General features: G+C 44.9%; 1 protein-coding gene and 1 non-coding gene across 12 annotated transcripts in view; both read left to right on the top strand.

The window, feature by feature from the left end:
• The window catches only part of LOC126282073 (uncharacterized), a 431,343-nt gene that overhangs the window by 188,734 nt on the left and 222,269 nt on the right, over nucleotides 1–20,340 (top strand). The window lies entirely within an intron of this gene.
• Nucleotides 11,362–11,434, top strand: Trnaf-gaa (transfer RNA phenylalanine (anticodon GAA)). Its single transcript has one exon. It is a non-coding gene; the product is annotated as a tRNA-Phe (tRNA).

Genomic DNA, 20,340 nt, shown 5'->3' with positions numbered 1-20,340 from the left:
CCTACGCAGTGCCGTAGGGGACCGCACCGCCTCTTCCCAGCAAATTAGGGACACTGTTGCTCCTGGGGTATCGGCGAGGACCATTCGCAACCATCTCCATGAAGCTGGGCTACGGTCCCGCACACCGTTAGGCCGTCTTCCGCTCACGCCCCAACATCGTGCAGCCCGCCTCCAGTGGTGTCGCGACAGACGTGAATGGAGGGACGAATGGAGACGTGTCGTCTTCAGCGATGAGAGTCGCTTCTGCCTTGGTGCCAATGATGGTCGTATGCGTGTTTGGCGCCGTGCAGGTGAGCGCCATATCAGGACTGCATACGACCGAGGCACACAGGGCCAACACCCGGCATCATGGTGTGGGGAACGATCTCCTACACTGGCCGTACACCTCTGGTGATCGTCGAGGGGACACTGAATAGTGCACGGTACATCCAAACCGTCATCGAACCTATCGTTCTACCATTCCTAGACCGGCAAGGGAACTTGCTGTTCCAACAGGACAATGCACGTCCGCATGTATCCTGTGCCACCCAACGTGCTCTAGAAGGTGTAAGTCAACTACCCTGGCCAGCAAGATCTCCGGATCTGTCCCCCATTGAGCATGTTTGGGACTGGATGAAGCGTCGTCTCACGCGGTCTGCACGTCCAGCACGAACGCTGGTCCAACTGAGGCGCCAGGTGGAAATGGCATGGCAAGCCATTCCACAGGACTACATCCAGCATCTGTACGATCGTCTCCATGGGAGAATAGCAGCCTGCATTGCTGCGAAAGGTGGATATACACTGTACTAGTGCCGACATTGTGCATGCTCTGTTGCCTGTGTCTATGTGCCTGTGGTTCTGTCAGTGTGATCATGTGATGTATCTGACCCCAGGAATGTGTCAATAAAGTTTCCCCTTCCTGGGACAATGAATTCACGGTGTTCTTATTTCAATTTCCAGGAGTGTAGCTGACACATGATTACAAAGCTACTACGTAATCTGAATCGTTCGAATTTCTCCAATTCGACCCGTTTGCAGGTAAAACTCAGGTGAAATACTATCACTGACACAATTATCCTCACAAACCCAGCAGCTGCAGAGGTCTCTTTTATACCCCTTATACCTATGACCCCTACCGATTTACCCATTTCTTTTAAGCGACTTCAATTTCCGATTAAAGGTCTCAAGGTCAGTGAATTGGGAGGACGAAGAGAGGAATTCAAATATTTCGCGTATTTACTGACTGAATTTAAAATGTGATCATAATATACTCATTATGAGGTATAATCTTACGTTAAAAGTTTAACGCATTATGACAATTATTACGATTAGATTTGTCTTGAGGCGGCGCAAGTGGCGGCGCGCAAATACACGAATGAGAAGACTTAGCTACTTCCAACAAACTATACATATAATTTCAAACCTTTACGAAATTTTGTTTCGCTAACACCCGCCTCATGATGATGAAAGCAAAAAATAATTTATCGCGTACTACATTGTCGCTGTTAGTGCAGTAGTACGTCAGCATAACGCATAACGTCCTATTACTTCTCCACTACCTACTCCGTTCACAACACATTTTTCAGACGGTATCATCTACTACTAATTCTGCCTATAAAGTTATGTCATTGTTGGGAACATAGTTTAGGAGATATCATGTCACAAACTTTTAGACGCTTGAAAAACTAGCTTTTACTTAAAGTGACACACAAATCACGTTATCCACTTTATATTCATCAAATATTTCATAATGGGAGCAGTTTGCGACTTACTTTTAGGATAATTACAGACCTTTCCTAAGCTTTCTCTCACTTCCCTGCTTAAATTCAAATATTTTACACATTAACTCATTTTTTAAGTAATCGTATGTTTGAAGCTATTTCATCTACATATACATAGATACTCCGCAAACCACCGCACGGTGCATGGAGGAGGGTAACTGTACCACTACTAGCAATTTCCTTTCCTGTTCCACTCACAATTAGAGCGAAAGGAAGAAATGGCTGTCTATATACCTCCGTATGAGCGGCTGTCTATATACCTCCGTATGAGCCCTAATTTCTCGTATCTTATCTTCGAGGTCCGTACACGCAATGTATGTTTGCAGCAGTAGAATCGTTCGGCAATTATCTCCAAAAGCTGGCTTTCTAAATTTTCTCAATAGTATATCCATAAAAGAACGTCGCATTCCCTGCAGGGATTCACATTTGAGTTCCCGAAGCATCTCCGTAACACTTACGTGTTGTTCGAACCTTCCTGTAACAAATCTGGCATCTGCCTCTGAATTGCTTCAGTGGTTTGCAGAATGTAGTTGAAGATGTAGATCTAAGTTTTAACACTTGTGTTGCAAGTACCTACACCCGTGATCAGGCATCATATTCAGTTGCTGCTAGCTTGCTTGTGCGCTTCAAAATGATTCGTAATAATAATTGTTTCGAAAGCCATAAAATTCAGCTACAGTAGCAAACGGACATTATTAAATAATTTATGGCTGATTAGTGTATTCATTAATTTACAACTCGTAAATGGATAAAAATTACCCGAAGAAAGCGGGGACGTAGAGCGGTTGCCTAGGTCGGACCAAATTAAATACTGACGTGAAGGAAGTAACTTTCATAAGATCAATCAAAAAAGTAACCGAATAAACTGTCAGATGCTTTATAAAACGTCTCTTATTAAGGTCCTTTGCCTCAAAGTTATTTCACAGTCCTGTATGGATCTTAGCAGTCCTATACATTTGACGCTTTCCTCTGTGCCCCGGCTGGGGTGACCGAGCGGTTATAGGCGCTACAGTCTGGAACCGTGCGACCGCTACGGTCACAGGTTCGAATCCTGCCTCGGGCATGGATGTGTGTGATGTCCTTAGGTTAGTTAGGTTTAAGTAGTTGTTAGTTCTAGGGGACTGATGACCTCAGCAGTTAAATACCGTAGTGGCAGAGCCCTTTGAACCACTGCCTCGTGCATGGATGTGTGTGATATCCTTAGGTTAGTTAGGTTTAAGTAGTTGCTAGTTCTAGGGGACTGATGACCTCAGATGTTAAGTCCCATAGTGCTCAGAGCCATTTGAACCATTTTTTTCCCTCTGTGTAATGGGTCACACACGTGGCTGAATTTCACAGCAAACAGCACTTGCAAGTAGCCTTTTTATATATGTTTGTATGTTGGCAGCACTGTAGACTATAATTAATATCGCTTACTGCACTCTGCTCTCTCGGTTAGCAGTTAGCTAGCGGACGGCTTGGACATGTTTCCTTCGTGGAGACTCACTATTGGTAGGACATACATTGTAAAAGGAGGATGGATGTAGTTGGTAATATTTGAGTAGTGGAATTATTGAAGACTATATAATTTTTGATGAATAAGATAAATTCTGCTAAATGGATTGTTTGCTCTTCAACAAACTCTTTCTTTTGCTAAACATATGCCTCCTAGTAGTTAGAGGCTATAGTAGTTAGAATCTTTTTATTTGTCTGACTGTAGTTGCTGCTTGTTGTAATCGTAGTAGTTCGTGTTATAAAGATTTTCTGTGAGGTAAGTGACTTACGAAAAGTATGGATCATTGTTACGATTTCTTCCAATTCAGGGCTGTTCTTTTGTGTTAATTATTTGAAGCCAAGTTGTCATTCTATAGCAGTGAGATTGCATTGGGCTTGTATATTGTGGTTAATAAATAAATTGTTTAAGTTTGGGTTGTCATTGTCACGGAAAATTCCGTGGTCAGTGTTGAAATAATAAAAATAAGTAACGAGACAGTAGGTTCAGTTTCACTTACACAAAGGAGGTTCATACTTTGCTGTGTGCAGTACAGATTGCGACAGAGTGCTGACCAAACGCTTGTAGCGGCTGGCAGTAGCTGCCTTTGGAAAGACATCTCACTTACCAGAGTACATTCGTACAGTTCCGAGAATCCTCCTCCTTGACTCTGAAAAGTGATGAAATCTTGTTCCTAACTGACTTCACTTCTCACTGTATGTACGATGCCCAGTTGCAATGTTCAACTGTTTTCATCACCTGGTGTGGTTTCTCTATATCGGTTTAGGCGAAGGTCGTGATGGTTCCTTTGAAAAGCACACGCCATATTTACTTTTCGTTCCTTCCGTAAGCGAGCGCGTGTTCCTACTCCAATCACCTCGTCGTCGACAGGCTGTTGAACCCTAATCTTCTTTACTTTGTCTGATATAATCAAGCATGCACTCGGACCCCACACGTCGTTAACTGGCACTTTACAAACTTCGTCTTCCTCAATAGATGGACAGTGGATACGTGACAGATTTGCGCACTATATATACATACTGGGTGTTACAAAAAGGTACGGCCAAACTTTCAGGAAACATTCCTCACACACAAAGAAAGAAAATATGTTATGTGGACATGTGTCCGGAAACGCTTCCTTTCCATGTTAGAGCTCATTTTATTACTTCTCTTCAAACCACATTAATCATGGAATGGAAACACACAGCAACAGAACGTACCAGCGTGACTTCAAACACTTTGTTTCAGGAAATGTTCAAAATGTCCTCCGTAAGCGAGGATACATGCATACACCCTCCGTCGCATGGAATCCCTGATGCGCTGATGCAGTCCTGGAGAATGGCGTATTGTATCACAGCCGTCCACAATACGAGCAGGAAGAGTCTCTACATTTGGTACCGGGGTTGCTTAGACAAGAGCTTTCAAATGCCCACATAAATGAAAGTCAAGAGGATTGAGGTAAGGAGAGCGTGGAGGCCATGGAATTGGTCCGCCTCTACCAATCCATCGGTCACCGAATCTGTTGTTGAGAAGCGTACGAACACTTCGACTGAAATGTGCAGGAGCTCCATCGTGCATGAACCACTTGTTGTGTCGTACTTGTAAAGGCACATGTTCTAGCAGCACAAGTAGAGTATCCCGTATAAAATCATGATAACGTGATCCATTGAGCGTAGGTGGAAGAACATGGGGCCCAATCAATACATCACCAACTTGCCTGCCCAAACGTTCACAGAAAATCTGTGTTGATGACGTGATTGCACAATTGCGTACGGATCCTCGTCAGCCTACACACGTTGATTGTGAATCGAGGAAGTACAGTACATACTGACGAAACTAAAATGAGCTCTAACATGGAAATCAAGTGTTTCCGGACACATGTCCATATGACATACACTCCTGGAAATTGAAATAAGAACACCGTGAATTCATTGTCCCAGGAAGGGGAAACTTTATTGACACATTCCTGGGGTCAGATACATCACATGATCACACTGACAGAACCACAGGCACATAGACACAGGCAACAGAGCATGCACCATGTCGGCACTAGTACAGTGTATATCCACCTTTCGCAGCAATGCAGGCTGCTATTCTCCCATGGAGACGATCGTAGAGATGCTGGATGTAGTCCTGTGGAACGGCTTGCCATGCCATTTCCACCTGGCGCATCAGTTGGACCAGCGTTCGTGCTGGACGTGCAGACCGCGTGAGACGACGCTTCATCCAGTCCCAAACATGCTCAATGGGGGACAGATCCGGAGATCTTGCTGGCCAGGGTAGTTGACTTACACCTTCTAGAGCACGTTGGGTGGCACGGGATACATGCGGACGAGCATTGTCCTGTTGGAACAGCAAGTTCCCTTGCCGGTCTAGGAATGGTAGAACGATGGGTTCGATGACGGTTTGGATGTACCGTGCACTATTCAGTGTCCCCTCGACGATCACCAGAGGTGTACGGCCAGTGTAGGAGATCTCTCCCCGCACCATGAGGCCAGGTGTTGGCCCTGTGTGCCTCGGTCGTATGCAGTCCTGATTGTGGCGCTCACCTGCACGGCGCCAAACACGCATACGACCATCATTGGCACCAAGGCAGAAGCGACTCTCATCGCTGCGACACGTCTCCATTCGTCCCTCCATTCACGCCTGTCGCGACACCACTGGAGGCGGACTGCACGATGTTGGGGCGTGAGCGGAAAACGGCCTAACGGTGTGCGGGACCGTAGCCCAGCTTCATGGAGACGGTTGCGAATGGTCCTCGCCGATACCCCAGGAGCAACAGTGTCCCTAATTTGCTGGGAAGTGGCGGTGCGGTCCCCTACGGCACTGCGTAGGATCCTACGGTCTTGGCGTGCATCCGTGCGTCGCTGTGGTGCGGTCCCAGGTCGACGGGCACGTGCACCTTCCGCCGACCACTGGCGACAACATCGATTTACTGTGGAGACCTCACGCCCCACGTGTTGAGCAATTCGGCGGTACGTCCACCCGGCCTCCCGCATGCCCACTATACGCCCTCGCTCAAAGTCCGTCAACTGCACATACGGTTCACGTCCACGCTGTCGCGGCATGCTACCAGTGTTAAAGACTGCGATGGAGCTCCGTATGCCACGGCAAACTGGCTGACACTGACGGCGGCGGTGCACAAATGCTGCGCAGCTAGCGCCATTCGACGGCCAACAGCGCGGTTCCTGGTGTGTCCGCTGTGCCGTGCGTGTGATCATTGCTTGTACAGCCCTCTCGCAGTGTCCGGAGCAAGTATGGTGGGTCTGACACACCGGTGTCAATGTGTTCTTTTTTCCATTTCCAGGAGTGTATTTTCTTTATTTGTGTGTGAGGAATGTTTCCTGGATGTTTGGCCGTACCTTTTTGTAACACCCTGTATATACACGCACCCTAGGGATCCGAACTTGGATTGCTCCAGGGTGTGGAGCTTGTATTAAGCCATTGGATGCAAAGAATTCTTTTACTCCAGTTTCCCGTGTCGTGTCTGGTATTAGCATAAAGAGTAGGATTAACCAGCCAAGTTCCTAAGTAGCAGAGCCACGCAGTGCAATCTGTGGAGGAACGGCACGACACGCCGACCTTCCTTGTGGAACCAGTTACCAGCGGGAACCTGCAATCGTACACGTCTCGCAGAATGTCGCTGTAAGGATTAGTGCTTGTCCTCTCGCGCCGGTAAAAGCTAGACACGCCTTCCTTGGCACGCTTACTGCTTTAGGGCCGACAACAGCATTAATAAGTAATGCAGTAAATCTGCAACAAACATTACTAGCGGTATTTATTCTCGCTTGCTCCTACATAGTTAATGTTGCTTGGAGGCTCCGTCAGAAAAAAAGATTCAGAATCCATACACTGACTAATTTTAAAAATAAATGTGCTAACTTAACAACTCAACAAAAAAAAATTACTTCTTTCTGTCAGAGACTTGCAAACTGTATCCTTGTGATTATACACTTATCGATTGGCACCTAACGTGTGCTACATGTATCCATCATTTCGATTTGCAGCTCTTTGTATTGGTCGTGTTGGCATTTAAAATCGTTGGATGTGAGGTCCGCCAGTTATACGAATACAGGCGTGAAAACATCGCGAAAAACTAAATTACATTCTAGAAAATAGGTTAACTCTCACCAAAAAACGTTCTCATCAACATCGTTTGATTGCAGATGACAAGCTACCTGTAGTACTTAATACACAAGTGATCCAGAAAATTCATGCTCACCAAATGTAAAGGTACTTACAAAAAGAAACTATCTGTTGTTTGAACTAAAAATGCACATAATTTTATAATCATTTAACAAAAATATTCACATTGCAGAATAAATAAAAACGAAAAGCCACTGATGATGGCACAGTGATGCCGAAACATGTTTGGGTACTGAGAAAAATGGTGTTTTGGATAACTGGCGGACCTCGCATCCAACGATTTTGTGTGTTACATGGTTTCGATGTTCGAAAAAATGGTGTGCGGAAAACGTTGTAATGTAATCAGCAGGCTGATCTAGGGAGTTTTGTTACTAAGCTAAAGATAGTGGTGAAAAGTGGTTGGAGAAGTAAATAGCTTTTTTTAAATCACTAAGTCTGCGATGAAGAATATCTTGACGTCAATCGTAGGCCTAGAGAATCTCGTGGTCCTATAAGATGAAGTGTAAATCTGTAAATCCCAACAACAGCTGGGTGCAAGTAAAGAGACAGAAAAGTAATTCAAAATATCTGAAAGAGCCCAAAACGAAGAAATGAAAGTGGAAAGTAAAATAAATACGCCTTAAGTAATGCAACGTAGAGGCTTATTGTAACAGTTCTTTAATTTGTGTACCGAAGCATCCTGAAGCAGATTTCAGAATCTGAATAAAAGTATAAGGGGTAGCGGATATCATTGATAACATCAGCTGACAACATGGGTTTTCTGTCAGGAAGTAAATGAAACGTAAGTAGAATGTAACGGAGAACGTACTCAACACTTATTGCAGCTTAAGAGTAAAGAAACCAGATATGCAGTAATGAGTAGTAGAAACAACAAAAGGAGGGTCAGCATTGGTCGCTGAAGTAGAAATCTTTATTTCTGCTGCAAACTGATTTCAATCACTGCGTGGCCATCATCGGTGCTGGTATTAGTCCTGTGGACTCATAAAAACAAGCAGTAAATCTGCAATATCTTCACGTATCAATGAAGATTAGTTGTCAGACCGAAGGTAGAAACGCAAGTCGGTTGTAGCTGGTTAAAACTGGTGAACCTGAAGGATCCCGGGCTGGACATTGGGGAGGCCTGGCCAGTTGAATATGTTCCTTCCGTCTGACAAGTACTCTTAATTGATATTGCAGATTTACTGCTTGTATTTATCAGTGCACAGGACTTTATTACCAGCACAGATGGTAATCATGCATTGATTGAAATCGATTTGCAGCAGAAATAAAGATTTCTACTTCAAAGACCAACGCTGACCCTCCTTTTGTTATTTTCACTGTTGTGTTCGTGGTGCACGCAACTGCTGATTGAGTCCCCACTCATAAGAACAGTAGAAAGGTGAATAGAGGTTTATTTAACTTCCTGATCATAAAAGACACAGTTTAAGAAATGACACTATTGCTACATGGGAACAAGTGCAGACAAAATAACGGTAGCAAGACTGGCTTGAGAAGTACATACTTACGAACATTTCCCCCAACGTAAGAACCCATCTGATATCGAATAAAGCCGTGGATTAGAGCGATCTCGTACATCATTCCAGGAAAGTTGACAGACATGGGTGAGAACTATACATTGCCGAGGCAAACTAAAATTCGATCAAGCGACGTAAGTTATCAGGAATGGAAAATGAGGAAAAAATGTAACACGATCTGACTGATAGTTCATCCACTACAAATTTTATCCAGGTTATGCAACCCAAAGTCGTGACAGAGATTAAGAGACGTTTCGTAACTGTAGAACTGCACAACATCGATTCTCAGTGACACTGATGGATGTGGGACAGTAATGCAAAAAGTAAATGGGTGGGAAAAATTGGGGACAATATCGTGGAGAGAAAGAGGAAGTAGATCAAGATGAGGTGGGAAAGGTGACGTTGCTAGAAGAATCTAACAGAGCTCTGAAAGCCCTAAGTCGACACTCGCGCTTGGAGTAAATGACATTCCATCAGAACTATTGATATCCTTGTGAGAAAATTCCGTGTCAAAGCTACTGCACCTGATAAGCAAGCTAGACTGGATCTGTGGTACAAATCCTGCCTCGGGCATGGATGTAAGTGATGTCCTTAGATTAGTTAGGTTTAAGTAGTTCTGAGCTCTAGAGGACTGATGACCTCAGAAGTTAAGCTCCATAGTGCAAGCATCCTGTCTGATCTCCTGCATCCATTCATGTCCATTGTGCATTCCGACGGACTTTGGCAATTCCAGCAGGACAATGCGACACCCCATACATCCAGAATTGCTATAGAGTGGGTCCAGGAACACCCTTCTGAGTTTAAACACTTCCTTTCGCTGGACACTAAAGTCCCGAGCCATTTGAACGCTCTGTACAAGGTAGCGCACGAAATGTGTTACCATTTTGTTTTTGAATATAAACTTTATTGTCAATACGATCTGAAAGGAACATATACTACAATGAAGAGCCGTCCATGGAGATTTGTTCTAACTCAGCACATGATCAATATGTCCACCATTTCGTTTCCTAACTTCCTTAATAAGTCCGTGACTGGAAATTGCTGCCCACGCTGTAATCCTTGGAGCATAATGTTGTCGTTCATGAAGCACTTGTGGGTTTTCAGTAGCCCAAAAGCGTACATTTTGTTTGTTAACCACACCGCCTAAATGAAAATACGCCTCGTCTGAAAACCAAAGGTTGTTGAGAGTTTCTTCCCTGTCCTCCGCCCACTGAGCAAACTGTAGTCTCTGCTGCTTGTGTTCTTCAGTGAGCTTCTGTGCACAGGTCATCTTGTATGGGTACATATGGAGGTCACTTTTAAGAATGTGTTGAACGGAGCGTCTGGATATTCCCATTTGCACTGCTGCCTTTCTACACGATTTCCCGGGACTTCTCTGTACAGAAGCTAATACCGATTCACTACTCTCTGGCAAACAAACAGGCCGAGGTAGCTTCGCTTCCAATACTGTTGCTTCCTGTACAAATTTGTCGTACAACCTGTGGATGGTTTTCTTGCAGGGGACCCATCGTGTGTTAAACTGTTGCCAAAACGCCTCTGAGTGACAACATGGCTTTTCGTTTCATGAAAAAGTAACACAATTGCCGATCGTTGCTGTGTCGTAAGTCTTCCATTGTCAGCCATTGCTGCTTACTACTCTCCTAGCGGCAGTATCGTGAATTACACATCATTTCGTAACTCATTTGTTTTTCCAAGATCTGCTGGTACAGCTGTAGAGATCACAGCGGGATATCTAATATGCATCGTAAACTGTGAAAGAAACAATTGGTATACATTTCGTGCGCCACCCTGTATTTTACATACAATTTGATACCTAAGCTACTTTTATGGGCAGTCACAGTTCGAATTTAGGCACTTGCCGCACCATTTTACCAGCTTTTCTGTGCCTTCCATGTTATCAGTTGCCGCCAAGTTGTTGAGCCACTGATTAATGACGTCTTTAAGTTCATGACCGCTTTCTTAGCGTTGTCCACTCACAAATCACGTATAATTTGAGCAATAAGTGATAATCACTTGGGGCTAAGTCTGGACTGTATGGCGGACTTTGTAACGTTTCCCACCGAACCGATGGAGCAAATCGTGTGTCACTCCCGATATATGCGGACGAGGAGGCGTGGCAGAGTCGGTGAAGCGTCTGACAGTGGGCGGCCAGTTTATGGTCTCACCTCTAGGCATGTAGTTGACAACCAGGACACCCCTTACGATCCCAAATCCTTCTGATGCTCCAGATTTGTTTTACTTTTTTCGGTTTCGTCGGGGATTGCAAATGATGCCATTCCATTCATCAGTGTTTTGTATCTGGTGTGAAACTTGATATCCAAATCTCATCACCAGTGACAATGTGATCCACAAACTCACCACTATCTGCACGCCTTTCAGTATCTTGTGTCTGATCGGACGAAGATGACTGTGAAATTACGAACGAGGCAGGTAGAATGGACGACGTGCAAAAGAGCAAACGTCCATGTTAGCCGAAATAGCCCATTTGGGAGAGCGTTAGACTGAAGATCTAAGGGTCCGTGGTTCGATACCGCGTTTCGGCACACCATAATGTTTAGGTTGGCGCCAGTCGAATTGCACTGCATCTGTGAAAATTCTGCTCCTAGCGGCTGAGAAATGTCAATGCAGCTGCCGTTCATTTGGCTGTGTGTTCGTCTGTTTATAGCCCAAATCTATACTAACAGTCACTTACAACATAGTTCTTGAAATGTCTGAAAAGAATGAGTGCAGTCCAAACGATTATCTGTTTGGATTTTTCTTTCAATCCTGGCTTTGAGTCCGTCAGTCAGCACTGAGGGCCGGCCCGAACGATCTTTGTTGTTAACATTCTTCCGCCCGCCATTAAACAACCGTGTGACGTGGCGCAGTGGTTTAAACACTGGACTCGCATTCGGCAGGACGACGTTCAAACCCTTGCCGGCTATTCCGATTCAGGTTTTCCGTTATTACCCTAAATCGTTTCGGGCAAATGTTAGAGTGGTTCCTGTGATAGGGCACTGCCCACCTCCTCCCCCATTCTTCCCTAATCCGATGAGACCGATGAACTAGCTATTGGGTCGCCTCCCTCGAGCCAGCCAACCAAGCCAATGGGTGGGAATTTTACGCGTTTAAAGAGTGGATAACACTGGGCATCTCGGATTGGTGGCAACGTCAATTTTGCCACACAATTTAAAGTCGCACAGCTAAGCAGTAAGCAACCGTGTTTAATCGTAGTTGCCGCCAAACATAAGCGGATGAGAACGAAGCTCTCGTCGGTCGATTGTGGTGCTGGGGGGAAGCGGTCACGCGTCAAAACAAGATGTTCTGTACTTCCCGGATGATCCTCATGTTATTTCCACTGAAGCGCCAAAGTAACGTATAGGAATGCGTATCCAAAAACAGAGGTATATAAACAGACAGAACACGGCGCTGCGGTCGGCAACGTCTATACAAGAGAACAAGTGTTTGGCGCAGTTGTTAGATCGGTTACTCCTGCTACAGTGGCAGTTTATCAAGATTTAAGTGTTTGAACGTGTGGTACAGTCGGCGCGCAAGCGATGGGACGCAGTGTGGGGCGGCGAAGAAGTTGTCGTATGAGTTGTTTGAATGTTCATTTCACGTAACAGACTATTGCCGATGCAACATATGTGGGACGGCGAAGAAGTCGTTGTTTAATGTTGAATGAAAGTTGAACATTGCCACCTTAAATCACGCGAGCCTGGCAACTAATTTGGTGGCCAGTCAGAAAGCGAAGGGAAACTTACTGACCTTAGTTCCCAGTCTGCACGGCCACATTCCTGTACAGCCCAGCTAAACGAAAAATATCCATAGTTCTTCACGGGATTAGGGCTGCTTCAATAAAATTTAAAGTTCCAAACAAGATTTTATTATCTTAAAGGCTCACACAAATTACTCGAAACTTCTGAAAATGCTAAAGACATTAAATATTGTTAATTCAGCCAATCGTTTAATAGTTCAGAGGCGACTTCTACAGCAAGTTCCTCCCGAATAGTTCATTACTCTAACTAACGGTGCTCTATTAATAGTTCGCAATAATGTAAAAAAAAAAAAGATTAATGCTCGCCTTAAAAGTGGAGTTTGTCACCACTTGCCACGCGGAATTATACTTCACACGGACGGCACAATAACAGTTTGTTACCGAAGTCTAAACGATCCATGACGGTGTACAGTCCTCGCGATTTTCAATGTCCGTTTACATTGCTAAGCACGCGCAGGTCACAGCCCGCTATGACGTCACCCGAGGCGAGGCGCGATCGGACGTTAAGCTCGCGTGGACTAGGCGTTGGTCTAATGCGGAGTGAGCTTACTACTGCCTCTGCCGCTCTTTTTATATAGCTCCGGCGCGTACCGCCAAGAGAGCATCTGTTCTTTCCGTTCCTATGCAGATGCCTGCAGCCTCCAAATGATCGCTATCTCAGGCACATAATCTTAAATATCACATTTAATAATAGCTTTACAGACTTCTCAATTTTTGTATACATACATCTGAGCAGTACAGAAGCACGTAGAAAATCTCAGCCCGCTAAAATTAAAACTTTACTCTCTAGAATTTTTACAATGGAACTAACGGTAGATTGTTACCTCTGAACCATAGCTTTATCAAGACTTGTATCAGCTGTTAATTATGCTACAAGACTAAAACTTGGTGTAGCTTTGTTAATTGTCCTATCTGATCATTGGTCTTAAAGAATTTGTTTTATCATTAAAATTTAAAGTACTTAATCTATAATGCTTATGTACATTTTACTCACAAAAGTAGTTTTTACTAAATTACTAAAAAACTAGAAGAGGTAACTGATTGTGGTATTTCCATTATTATTATTAGGGTGAACTGAAGCATCCTACCAATTTTCAATATTGTAGCTCTATTATTTCGCGCCTCTGATTTTTCCGAAAAACGCGGATTCTGGAGTCAATTTTAGTTTTATGGTTTTGGAAACCAGCACCACTCATTAATGACTTCTTACTGCACATTCTCACCAAATTTTGGCTTCCTAGCGTCATTATTTAGCGCCTCCTATTTTTCTTTCAAAACGTGAATTTTACGTAAACTACTAATTTTATAACATTAAGATTTGTTACCTGAAACATTATTACATAGAACTATACTTTAACAAAGTTTTACACACAAATCTTAATTTTTACTTTTATGTTAAATGTGGTGCAATACTATATGCAGGCGCGTTACGATGACGTGACGCTACTAGCAGTGAACTAGGGTAAGTCCCGTGCACTCGCTCGCCTCTGTATCTTATACATGATACAGCGCTTGCTTTGCTTCAGCAGCATCTCCGAGGTAGCGATGAAGTGGTGATTTTCCCCAACGACCATTTCACGAGTGTACCCTCAATATCAGGAATCCGGTAAAAAAATGTTTCATATGTCTCTGAGCACTATAGGACAACATCTGAGGTCATCAGTCCCCTAGAACTACTTAAACCTAACTAACCTAAGGACATCACACCCACCCATACCCGAGGCAGGATTCGAACCTGCGACCGTAGCAGTGGCGTGGTTCTGGACTGAAGCGCCCAGAACCGATCGGCTACAGTCCGGTAAAACATCAAATCTCCGACATCGTTGCGGCCGGAAAAAGAACCTGCAAGAACAGGACCAATGACGACTAAAGTAAATCGTTCTACGCCACAGAAGTGCAACCCTTCCGCAAATTGCTGCAGACTTCCGTGCTGGGTCATCAACAAGTGTCAAAGTGCGTACCATTCAACGAAACAGCATCGATACGGGCTTTCGGAGGCGAAGGCCAACTCGTGTCCCCTTGATGACGGCACGACACAAAAGATTTACGCCTCACCTGGGCCCGTCAACGCCGATATTCGACTGGAAACGTGTTGCCTGGTCGGTCGAGTCTCGTTTCAGATTGTATCGTGTACGGGTATGGAGACAACCTCATGAATCCATGGATCCCGCATGTCAGCAGGGGACTGTTCAAACTCGTGGACGCTCTGTAATGGTGTGGGGCGTGTGCAATTCGAGTGATACGGGATCACTGAATCGTCTAGATACGACTCTGACAGGTGACACGTAGGTAAGCATCCTGTCTGAGCACCTGCAAACATTCATGTCCATTGTGGATTCCGACGGGCTTGGGCAATGCCAAAAGGACAATGCAACACCCCACACGTCGAGAATTGCTACAACGTAGCTCTAGGAACACTCTTCTGAGTTTAAACACCTCCACTGGCCACCAAACTCCCCAGACATGAACATTATTGAACATATGTGGGATGCCTTGCAACGTGCTGTTAAGAAGAGATCGCCACCCCCTCGTACTCTTACAGATTTATGGAGAGCTCTGCAGGATTCGTGGTGTCATTTCCCTCCAGCACTACTTCAGACATTATTCGAGTTCATGCACGTCTTGTTGCGGCACTTCTGCTTTCTCGATGTTAGAAAGTTTCTTTTGGCTCTTCAACGTTTAAGTGTAAGGTGACTGTAATAAATGCTACAAAGCGTTGAAAACTGTATATTCCTTTTGAAACACCGCGTCTATAGGTGCGAGGTGCCGGGGCTACGAGTGTATTTAACACTAAATTATTCTAGAATCTTAATATGGAAATGATGGTCTCAGCCACCCCCCCCCCCCCCCCTCTTTTTTAACTCCGCGTTTCTTCTTGATCCATGTGCAACAGCAAAAGTCGGACTGACTGTAATCGACCCTGCAAGTGGAGTAGAAAAGAGTTTGGCACCTGCAGTAATTTTATTTGATAAAAATTAATTTTATAAATAAGTTTCCTTTAACGTGGTGAGAAATGAAAGGGTTGATCTACAGAATGAAAGTACTGTCCAAAACAACAATTTGTTTTAGTATGACTAAACTCAAAATAATAAACAACACACGAAACATTCACAATACGTCAAATTGGATACTCAAATAAATGCTGTGAAGGTGAAGTTGTCCTTAAACTAGCTTGTGCCATTTATGACCAAGTGGTATGTGGAGCCAATTCCTTGTAACTCAGATATTAAGAGAAACATCCAGCCAACCCAACATTAATTGCTGTTACAGTAGTGATAACTCAGACAATGAACACACGAGACAGAACCACATAAGAAAAGACGGGAACAGGTGTTCTCTGCTGAAGTCTGTTTATCACCTAGCAGAATTCCCTAATCTGCCGGTGCTGCGGACATACATTACCAAGCTGTCTTCTTAACAGTAAGGACACGATCTGGCGTACCGGAAGCGATGGCTGGTTGCTTCGATGTCCCGTCGTGGTGATGATAAATGTCGCGAGTATAGCCCGAAACAAATTATCCTGGTCTGGTTGTTCCAGACTAAAGACTTCCTATCAATACAAATGGGCCTCTGAGGGACACGAAGAATGCTCGCCACACAATCACTGACGGTACAGTGATTGATTTTAACAAGCGAAGTCGCTCAGTAACTCCGGTACAGTCAACTTTAGCCAAAACTGCTCAAGACGGACAACATAGGCCGCTTGTACGCAGACCGCTCAAGTGCCAACTGTATCCTGACAGTTACGTTGAAGTCGGAACGTCATCAACTTCGCCAAACAGTTACAATTAAATGAAAGTATATTAAAGAGCCAATGGAAGGCAGGCTGGCCAGAGCAGTGAGAGCTCAGTCTTGTAACCTACTCCAACCGAAAGGCGAGAGCCGACTCGCTCAAGAGCACCCGTACAAGCCGAACACAGAACATTCCCGCCCCCACGACGTGGTTAAACGTTCCAATCAGCAATTCGAAAACCGTCGGACAATTCCACTCTATAGCTGACGCACTACTATTCCACCAATGGAGATACTTGGCGCCAATTTCTGCGCCGATTTTGCTACGTCACGGAGCTATCCCCTGGGCAAGCCAATCACAGTTATGATTTTGCAGAAAACGCGGGAATTTGCCCGCCGAGACGCTGGGAACACAAGTCACTCCCGCGCCTAGCTGGTAGCCCGTCAGAAAGTGTTTTCACTAAGTTTCTGCGAAGTAACGGAATCTATAAACCCTGCCGCTCCATCAGGCCCCTGTGGGCGTGTCACCCCCGCTCTTATGACAATGTCGGCGTCTAGAAAGCATCCACTCGACTCCCTCACACCCGTGGGAGTAACCCTTTCAGGATCAACAGAACCCGCCTGTCACCGGGTGACGAGAGACGCTGCCTGGGAAGTCCGCGTGTGAAGGAATAGCAACTTTTCACCGCTTGCAATTGCAGAGGAAAATAGAGTTACTCAGAGTAAGTTAGAAATATGAGAGGGGGCTCATTCCACTTCTCATAAAAGCCTTGAAAACTGTATATTCCTTTTGAAACAGCGTGTACATAGGTACCGTACCGAGTCGGAATGAAAAGATCTTATTTGTGAAAATTGACTAAGAGAACGCATAGCCAGATGCATCGCACCCTGAGGCATCAAAAGGTACTGAAGTTAGTGCTACTGCAAGGAAGTGTGGGCGGTAGGCTGCATTTAAGTAAGCAGATTGAAATGGATGTAGAGTGCGGTAAGTATGCAGGGAGGAATAGGCTCGCGCCGTGTTGGCAGTTATGGAAAGGTGTGTGATACAGGACTTAAGGGCAAAGGCCCAGGGAGTGCGGCTGCCGGAACCTGCGGCCCTCGCGTCTCGGATGAGGCCAGTGGGGCAGAGGCGGCCCGACACTTGGCACTCTGCCGCCGTGCCGTCCTCGGCCTTCCCCCTCCCCCTCTCCCTACCCCTCCCCCTCCCCCTCCCCCTCTCACGCCTCGCAGCTGTTGAGCAGCCGACCCGCGAATACAGGCTTGTCGGTACGGTCTGCTCGCCCAGGCTAAGTTTTGGTACCATAAAAGAAAGAAGGGAAAAAGCCCTTGTAACCTCCCAAAGATAATTTTATAATAACCTCCCAACAGTAAAAAACATAAATCTATAATTCACATTCCGCGTAACCTCCCACAGATAAATTCCGTAACCTTGGAACAGTAAAATGTGACTAATCTCTCAACAGAATTGTGGTTCACTTATAACCTTTCAATAATTGACTGTCAATTTAAACTGGTAAATTTTGGACGCCAGCAGTACTGCGTCATGGCCCTGAAAATGCATTCTGAATAAACTGAAAATTCTTACCTCAATAAGGTCGCCGGATAACGCGTATACAGGGTGTTACAAAAAGGCGCGGCCAAACTTTCAGGAAACATTCCTCACACACAAAAAAAGAAAATATTTTATGTGGACATGTGTCCGGAAACGCTTACTTTCCATGTTAGAGCTCATTTTATTACTTCTCTTCAAATCACACTTATCATGGAATAGAAACACACAGCAACAGGACGTACCAGCGTGACTTCAAACACTTTGTTACAGGAAATGTTCAAAATGTCCTCCGTTGGCGAGGATACGTGCATTCACCCTCCGTCGCATGGAATCCCTGATGCGTTGATGCAGCCCTAGAGAATGGCGTATTGTATCACAGCCGTCCACAATACGAGCACGAAGAGTCTCTACATTTGGTACCGGGGTTGCGTAGACAAGAGCTTTCAAATGCCACCCGAAATGAAAGTCAAGGGGGTTGAGGTCAGGAGAGCGTGGAGGCCATGGTATTGGTCCGCCTCTACCAATCCATCGATCACCGAATCTGTAGTTGAGAAGCGTACGAACACTTTGACTGAAATGTGCAGGACCTTGATGCTAGTACTGTAGAGCAATGAGTCGCATGTCAACAGAAGCACCGAAGTCAACATTACCTTCCTTCAATTGGGCCAACTGGCGGTGAATCGAGGAAGTACAGTACATACTGACGAAATTGAAATGAGCTCTAACATGGAAATTAAGCGTTTCCAGACACATGTCCACATAACATGTTTTCTTTATTTGTGTCTGAGGAATGTTTCCTGAAAGTTTGGCCGTACCTTTTTGTAACACCATGTATATCTGCTCCTATAAGAAATTTTTCTGGCACAGTTCGGTGCAATGCTGGCCGATAGATTTGTCATGCATAAAAAGAAACAACTGATTTTTCTCTACAATAATCTGGATGACCATGGATTGGAGAAATTAGTGCATTCTTTAAATTGAGATGAATGGTTCTCAAAAGCTAATTTTTAAAAAAAAGATTATTATTAAGAATTTTTTTAAATATTTACGTGGGACTTGATATATCAATACTACATATGCGTGAGGCTGCTTTTACCTTGTATTGTATCTCTCAGGCTCCGCCATCGCTACACACGACCGACCTGCTAGCAACTACAAACTCCTACTGCTACACAGATCCTACTGCATACAACACTGCTCTCTGGTCTGAGATTCTCTTATTGCTTACATATCGCAGGCAGCGCGTGAGCAACCCATCGAAATTACATCTGCTAGAGTGCGCTAGCAATAAATCCCTTAGTCAAGGACCTGTTACACCCTTACTGGAAGGAGTCATCAGGAAGGGAATAACGTAATTTTGTCTAATGATGGGAGCTACCAATGCACGCGGAAGACTTACCAGTACTGCTTATTTCCAAACTAAATACAAGTCTGCAGATTCTGCTGCTGTATTTGACCACGAACGGCTCCTGCGCAGTGCCCTCCACATATTGCGAGTGTCAATCGTAATCACAAAAGTGTTCCGTGTAGTCGTGAGTGCGTTATGTCGGAGCTTTTGAAACGTGGGCAGATTGTTGGTACTCGAATGGTGAGTGATTTCGTAACCAAGACAGCGAAGGTGTCTGGTTTCTCAAGAGGCATACAGGAAGCATTCTGAATATGACACCCTTAGTAGGTATCGAAACCTACGTAAATTGCACCAAACAATTATTTGCAACCGGTTGGCTGCTAACTTCCAATGTTTAAAAACTGTATACGGTTGCTGAGATACAGCCATGTTCAAAACTGTTTCCAATATCACATTAAAATCCACTTTCTTTACTCCAGGCGCAATTTTCCCGCCACTCACATAATAAAATATCGCCGAGTGGAGATAAGTATTTTACGTATCAGAGGGAGATTTAGAAACAGGTTTAAGAAATTGCAGATGCTCATCGATTGAAGAACGTAGTGCTGTGGATGGTCCGGCGCCTAAATTGAGTTCCTTCTGTGCGCAGCGCGGCGCGTGGGAGCACAGGTGTGTACACGACGCTCGGTGGGCCGGCAAACAATGTAACGGGCCCAAGGCTGCCTCGCGGAGTCCCCTCCGCCCCGTCACACGTGCTTGAGATCCAGCCGCGCTCAGCTCTGACCACGCACAGCACATCCCTTCTCTCCCGTAGCACTGCATAAGCCGGCAGCACATGTGGACCCTCTGGTGGGCGTACCATATTTACACTACTGGCCATTAAAATTGCTACACCAAGAAGAAATGCAAATGATAAACTGGTATTCATTGGACAAATGTATAACACTAGAACTGACATGTGATAACATTTTCACGCAGATTGGGTGCGTAGATACTGAGAAATCAGTACCCAGAACCACCACCTCTGGCCGTAATAACGGCCTTGATACGCCTGGGCATT

This window comes from Schistocerca gregaria, chromosome 7 (genome assembly GCF_023897955.1).
Source record: "Schistocerca gregaria isolate iqSchGreg1 chromosome 7, iqSchGreg1.2, whole genome shotgun sequence".
NCBI classification, from domain to species: Eukaryota; Metazoa; Arthropoda; class Insecta; order Orthoptera; family Acrididae; genus Schistocerca; species Schistocerca gregaria.
The sequence above is the reverse complement of the archived record's forward strand: the minus strand, read 5'-3'. Positions and strand labels throughout refer to the sequence as shown.